This window comes from Mauremys mutica, unplaced genomic scaffold (assembly GCF_020497125.1).
Source record: "Mauremys mutica isolate MM-2020 ecotype Southern unplaced genomic scaffold, ASM2049712v1 Super-Scaffold_100443, whole genome shotgun sequence".
In the NCBI taxonomy this organism is placed as follows: Eukaryota; Metazoa; Chordata; order Testudines; family Geoemydidae; genus Mauremys; species Mauremys mutica.
This window is the reverse complement of record NW_025423342.1, coordinates 435,057-442,345: the sequence shown is the minus strand read 5'-3', so window position 1 is coordinate 442,345 and position 7,289 is coordinate 435,057. Positions and strand designations below refer to the sequence as shown.

At 53.8% G+C, this 7,289-nt stretch overlaps 1 non-coding gene across 1 annotated transcript; it reads left to right on the top strand.

Annotated features, from left to right (window-relative positions):
• The first annotated feature begins 868 nt into the window (after positions 1-868).
• TRNAS-GCU lies at positions 869-956 on the top strand. The gene has a single exon. It is a non-coding gene; the product is annotated as a tRNA-Ser (tRNA).
• The last annotated feature ends 6,333 nt before the right edge of the window (positions 957-7,289 follow it).

Below are 7,289 nucleotides of genomic sequence, written 5' to 3'. Positions count from 1 at the left end.
AGTGGGTGGGGCCGTGGGTGGAAGGTGTGGAAGGGGGCGGAGCCACACACAGAAGTGGGGGGGGGCAGGGTTCCGGTGCTGGGGCCCCCGCACTTGTTCTCCCTTTCCCTGGGCTTTGGCATCACTAGCCCCTGCTTAGCGAGTAGGGGTCAGTGGTCCCCACAATGTGGGGTGTGACTCCTAGGGGGACACAGAGGAAGATTGATGGGGGCACCTCAGGGCCTGAGCCAGCCCCCATGGAGGGCAGGGAGGGAGCAGCACTCAGCCCCACTCTGTCCCAGCTCTTCCCCAATCCCACCCTCAGCCTGGGCCCCTGGCTCCCAGCCCGGCCTCGACCCCCTTACCCCTGTCCGCACCCCTCTCCCCAGCAAGCAACGGCCCCACTCCCAGCCCTGGTTCTCGACCGCGGCTTCCGAGGGGCCACAGCCATGGGTACGAGGGCGCAGTGTGACATGTTTGGGGACCACTGGGTTAGGGTGACGTCCTCAATCACTTCTCTGCAGTCCAATGAAAGCGATTCCTCACCCACCCACCCCTCCGTCAGGACGGCCTAGGTACGTTCCGCTGCCCTTCACTCGTACAGGGAGGAGAATAATATTTCATTCCACTCAATCCTAAAGTGATTTGTTACCCACCACCATCCCAAACTGGTCATTTTGGGGAAGTGGCCCCATCATGCTGCATAGCTAGGCAGAGCAGGGGTGTCTATGCAAACACGGCCTGTTCCTGAAGTCTTCCCCCAGCTCCTCACTAGATGTGACGGGGGAGCTCATTCAGCCCCTCCTTACGCTTAGTATTTAAATACTCCTTAGTGGCCCTATCTCTGCCGGCCTTAGATTTCTCCTCCTGTCACTATTTTAGAAGCTCAGATGAGGTGGCTGAGTGGTGAAGGTGATGGACTGCTAATCCATTGTGTTCTGCACGCATGGGTTCAAATCCCATCCTCATGGGCTGCATTTAGTCTTCACTCTCCTTTATAGACAACCGTCTCCCCCCTTGGTACAATGACAGATCAAACAAGGTTGCTTCCTGCAAACAAAAACCTTCTCAGAATCTCAACTGCCCCTCCGCCCAACTTGCTTCAAATAAAATGTCTAAATCCCAGATTTCTAAGAAATTTCTCTAGTCCTGCATTTCTTAGTTTTTATCTCAAAGGGAACAGCCTCATAATCTCCCCCAAACACCCTGGGACCTCCCCAAATAATTAAAATACCCCCAACCTGAGCAAGGCCACAACAGTGAACCAGAGCTAGTGTCTAGGCCAAGCTGTTCTGAAGGAGACAACTCAACCATTTTCTCCCTGCTTCCCTTGGCAAAGTCTGACAGAAAACAAAATTCCCCAAACTGAAAATTTTCTGCTGAAAAACCACTACTAGTCTGTTTGGGGACTTTGGTTTGAATGTACTATTATTATTCTCTTCTGATTTCTGAATCAGTTTTGTCATCCAGGTGTATTTCCAGCTGTTGAGTTGTGGGGAAGAGAGGCCAACTCATAATGTCTCAACCCCACCTTTCATAGTTTCTTCCAACTGGCTAGGAAGTACCTTTGCTAGGATGTGAGTCAAGCAGTGCCCATTGTTGCTGTGCTATCTCGGAGACGTCTGCATTGTACACGGTTCCTGGGATAGTCCTTGGGAGTGTGGATCCCTTTAATGGGCCAGCAGCGGGTCTGGCTCCTCCATTGTCACACCTGAAAGGCTGGTGGTGGGGATTTCCCAACCTCATCTCAGTCACACTCACAGAGCAAAACTTCCCAGCCAATGCTACACACACAATCCAACACAATATTAATGTTCAACAGACCAAGACTTTTGAAATGATACCTCACCAGGCAGACTTTGAACAAACTGTATCATCATTGTATGAGATCGGTGAATATGGGGCTTCCAGGGTGCTGCTTTGAGCACAGCGTGCCACACCTGGGCTGACATTGCAGTGGAGACGGACCCTTAGAGTCCATCTCTCCTGGGATAAAGATGGCAGCACGGCTGGCCTGGACCATCTGACGTGGGCTCATGGAGCTAAAGCTGAGAGGCTAAAAACTGTGGTGCAGATATTTGTGTTCACACTGAAGCCTGGGTTCGGAAACCCTCACCCCTCGTGGGGTCTCAGAGACTGTGCTCAAGCCCATCTGTCTGCACTGTAATTTTATAGTCTTGCAGCCCAAGCCCCATAACCCTGAGTCAGCTTACCGGGCTTTGCAACAGGTGCCCTGGGTGTGTTAATCGCAGTGCAGACATAACATTAGGCTACGTCTCCAGTGCAATGAAACACCCACGACTGGCCCGTGTCACATTAATCAGGGTCATGCGGCTTGGGCTGTAAAGTTGCAGTGTCCGTGTCTCGGCTCAGACTCAGTCCCCTGCTCCAGGAGCCCAGAAGGTTGGGAGGGAGTTTAGCAAGTGGAAATGGTAAAACCGCAGGGGAGTATTACCCTGGACTCATGGCATTTCTCCATTGGTCTGTCTGCTCTGGGGCAGGGACAGAAACACGTCCTGCTGCTTTTGTTATTTCAAAGGGCAGGTCAGGATTTTCATTCTCAGACACAGTGCACAAAACAGGACTCCACCCTCGGCATAAACTAAACGAGCTGCCCACAGATTCTGGCAGCCACAATGAGCATTTGGTGTGAGAGCTCAGACCTGCCCCTGTCCCAGAGGGACGGGGTCGTCTGTGAAGGGACTGGACCACTGACCTATCAGCTCCTAACTCCCAAACTTTCAGTAACTCTATCATCAGTGCCTGTGAGTGTAATTTAAACCATAAGAAAAACCACACTAGGCTAGACCGAAGGTCCATCTAGCTCTGAATCTTGTCTTCTGACAGCAACCAATACCAGGTGCCCCAAAAGCAACTCAGTAAGGTACCACTGGAACTTGAACCCAGGATCCCCTGTATACAAAACAGTGGTTTTAGCCAGCTAAGCCATGGTGCCTACAGTTGCTGAAGGGATCATGTCTGCACACACCTGACTCTCTGCCAACCCCCATCTGGGCCTGACAAGCTTTGCTGGTGTTTGGATTCAGTAAAGCAGAGGAGCAGGTGAAGTTTTACTCCCAAGGTTCTTTGGACAGGTCTACACTACAAAATTAGATCGGTGTAACTACATTACTCAGGGGTGTAAAAAATTTACCTCCCTAAGCAATGCAGTTATATCAGCCTAATCCCGGTGCAGATAGCGCTGTGTCAACAGGAGGGCTTCTCCCATCAACATAGCTTGGGGAGGGGCTTGGTTAGTGAAGATGAAGAGAATAGGTGGCCCATGGCTCTTGCATTTGGGGAGGCTGGGTGTGAGCGCTGGAAGCTCCCTAGAAGTGGGGGGCCCATTGGTGCCCAAACCATGGCACTGCCCCCCCATCTCCTCTCTCTGAGGCCCCACCTGTGCTCCCCCCTTGCTCCTGTTTGGCCACTTCCCACCCCCGCTCTTCCTCTTTGGCTGAGGACGGCTGAGCCACCTTTCGCTCGCTCCTCTCCTCCCCCAAGGCCTTCCTGCCTCCTGCTCGTGCCTCTCCACCCCCTACCACACGGTCTGCCCACCAGCCGCCACCGCTCTGACCCATCCCTGCAACCCACCCTGCCCACCACCCACACCTCTCTGCCTCTCCCCTGAGACCTGCCCTGCCCACTGCCCCCACCTCCGAGACCTGCTCTGCCCACCGCTCGAACCTCTCTGCCCCTCCCCTGAGACCCACCCTGTCCACGTCTTTCTTCGGTCGTCTGTTGCTATTCCATGAAGCATCAAGAAGGGAATAAAAAGCTGAGTTTACTCCAGGGTGAGGAAACAAAGAAGCCACCAACCCCCCGGCATTGCTGCTTTAGTTAAAGTGTTTAGTTAAAACAGCTATTGAATGTCCTCCCTATGCCCCTTGTGTCCCCAGAGCACATCCATGCTAGCAGTTCTTGGATGGCAACAGAGAGCAGTGCACTGTGGGCAACTATCCCACTGTGCAGCTGGCTGCAGGGTGTTTTGGGAAGGGTTTGCAATGCCTCACGGGCTGGTACAGCATCACATGATGCAGGTTTCTCTATCCCACCGTTCCACGGGCATCTTACTAGATTGCCAGCTGCTTTTCAACTGCGGTGTGCGTGGCGGGGTAGAGACAGTGTGTGTGCTGGGGAAGAGTGAGTGTGTTGAGCTAGGTAGGAGCGGATCATTATTACCCCTACTCGAAAGAGAGAGAAGCTCAGGCTGAGAAAGGAGAATTGACTTCTCTTAGGTCACACAGCCAGTCAGGGGCAGAGTTGGGAATAGGACCCAAAAGCCCTGATTTTCAAACTAACCATCGGATCTTGAATTTCACACACTGAATGACCTGAATAAAGTGCTCACAGATGAGCTCCAGACCAACAACAGTGCACACGAATTATTCAGCAAGTATTTGAGGAGAACTGCAACATTTGAGAGAATCATGAACTGCTCAGAGACCATTAATGTAGAGAAGCAGCAAAATTAATCAAACATAGAACTGGTTCTGACTTATTTCCTTGGTCTTAAAAGAGACCAACAAGGACCTTTGTCTCCTCCCTGTCAATAACCCCCTGCTCAGCCAATCAGGGTAGAGACTGAGGATGGGAGGCTGAGGGTTCTCACCAGAGAACCCAAAGGATGGCCCAGGTCACTGGTGGGGATCACTGCCCGAGCACTATTTCAGCCCCACATTTTTGGGTGGACCTCCCACAGTGGGAGCTGCAGAGCACTCCCCCGCAACACACACACACACCCCTACCTCCTGGTGTTGGGAGAACAGGAAAAAGGACAAAAGAAGCAAGAGACAAAGAGAAAGGAGGGAGGGATGGATGGAGGAAAACGTGAAACAAAAAGGAGAAACCTAATCTCCCCAGTGATTCTAAGGGACAAAATCCCAGGTGCGGAATAAAATTCTGCCTCCTTAAGCTCGTGTTTTCCATGCCTAGAATTCAACTCTCACCAGCTGGATCAGACTGAACAGGTTTCAAACCTCCAGGAGGCTCTTACCTTCTAAACAGGGATGGCTGTTTTCTAGTAAAATCACTAAAAGGGAAGGAGGAAACTCGAAAGAGGTTCCTCCTGGCGCTCACGTCCGTGAACCCGAATACTCTCTCAGTCCTCAGAGAGAGACCTGGAGAAGGAGACTTGCTGAAGCAAAGCCACAGGGGTCTCTGAGGTTTCCCTGGCCCCTCGCCCCGGTCCTGCCTGGCTGATGTCAGCATCTCTCTGTGAGGTCACCACCTCCCCACCACCTTCGACCAATAGTCTGAGGTCCTGCCAAAGGCCTTTGTGATGTCGCTGCCACACGCCTCCCTTGCTGTGCCAATGTCCTGCCCCTGGCCAGGCACTTTGGAGGTTTGAGCTACTCCCTGTGGATCACCCCACTCAAGGAGGGTTCGTTCTAGGCAGCAAGCCGGCTAGACAGGGAAACATCAGACGCTGCTCCCAATGCTACACTCAGTTTGCCAGAAATTAGTCAACTTTATGGCCAGAAGAGACCATTAGAGCATCTAATCTGACCCCCTGCATATCACAGGCCCCCTGTATGACACAAGAGCTACTTGGGTCTGTTCCTAGAATGGAAGCCGCATATTAAACAAGTCCCAACAGGTTTGCTACACCCTGGCCTCCTCCCATTCTCCACCCGTGAATGTTTTGGCTACTCCAACCTCCAAGCCAGACTGCCCAAGCCTCCCACCTCCTGTGTATTTGCTGTCCCTTCAGCACGAACCCACCAGAACCCCCCCCCCCAAATAACCCCTACCTGAGCTGGCTCCACTGCAGCCATTTCCCTTCCCTGTCCCATGGGAGGATGGGACGAGCTGGAGCGAAACATGGACGACATCCTCCAGCCTGGCAAGGCGAGAAAGGCAGTTGTGGAGGTTTCAGAACAGACTTTAGTTCATGTCACATCACGATTCCCCCAGGATCTTTCCCTGCATAGACACAGCCTAGGTTCTGCCATGCTGGGAACATGCTCCATCTCTTTATTGCAGGGGAGACCTGGCCCCTCCTGCCAGGCTAAGCCCACAGGGAGATTTTTCAGCCTCCCCAGTAATAAAGTCTCTGAACAAAATGCTGGAAAGGAGCAGAACCAAAGGGGCTGGGCAGGTTCCATAGGGACACTGGCTCCTCCCTTCCCCTCCTGTGCGGCCATGTCCTGTCGCTGGCAGAGATCGGCCCCCCCATCTCCCCCCAGAGGCAGCCGTGTCTGCGGGCTCCCCCAGCCAGCACCCACTAACCACCACCCACGCTGGGGGAGTGACACAGGACAGCAAATTCCCATCTACCCAAGGACAAATTGCTGCAGATAAACAGGCTGGGTTCACATCCCAAAGCTGAGGAGCATTTAAGAATTACAAGTATCAGAGGGGTAGCGTGTTAGTCTGGTTCTATAGAAGCAGCAAAGAATCCTGTGGCACCTTATAGACTAACAGACGTTTTGCAGCATGAGCTTTCGTGGGTGAATACCCACTTCTTCGGATGCCACTGCTTGCATCCGAAGAAGTGGGTATTCACCCACGAAAGCTCATGCTGCAAAACGTCTGTTAGTCTAAGAATTACAGAGAAAATAGGGAAAATAAGAGACTAGAGCAGGGGTCTCAAACTCAAATGACCCAGAGGGCCGCATGAGGACTAGTGCATTGGCCCGAGGGCCGCATCACTGACACGCCCCCTTGCTGCCCCTGGCCCCACCCCTGCCCTGTCTCTTCTCCACCTCCTCCCCTAAGCGTGCAGCTCCCCGCTCCTCCTCCCTCCCTCCTGGAAAGTGCTAAGTGCCACCAACAAGTGTTTCGTGTAGTGAATTTGTACACTCAGTAATGCACCTCACTCAAAGGACAAAACACGCACTTAGATTTACTGCCTAAGGCTCTGGGCTGGAGTTTGGGTGGGGGAGGGGGTCTGGAGTGCAGGCTCTGTGCTCGGTGCAGGCTCCAGGCTGCGGCAGGGGGTGGGGGTGCAGGCTTTGGGATGGAGTTTGGGGATAGGAGGGGGTGCAGGGGTGAGGGCTGTGGGGCTGAGGGTGAGGGGTTTGAGGCATTGGAGAGGCTCGGGGCATTGGAGAGTCTCAGGACTAGGGCAGAAGGGCAGGGGAAGGGCAGCCTGCCCTGGCCCTAGTGCAGGGGGGCGCTAGGACCCTGCGGCAGCAGGTGATGCCGGAAGCCGGCATAGCGGAGGAGTGGAGTCAGCGTGAGCTCCAGCTCCCGGGCGGTGAGGGGGCAGCAAGTGGGGGCCAGGAGACACTGGGGGGAGGCGCGTGGGGGCGGCAGGTGGGGCCAGGGGAGAGACCCGGCCCCAAACATTGGGGAGCAGCGCGCGG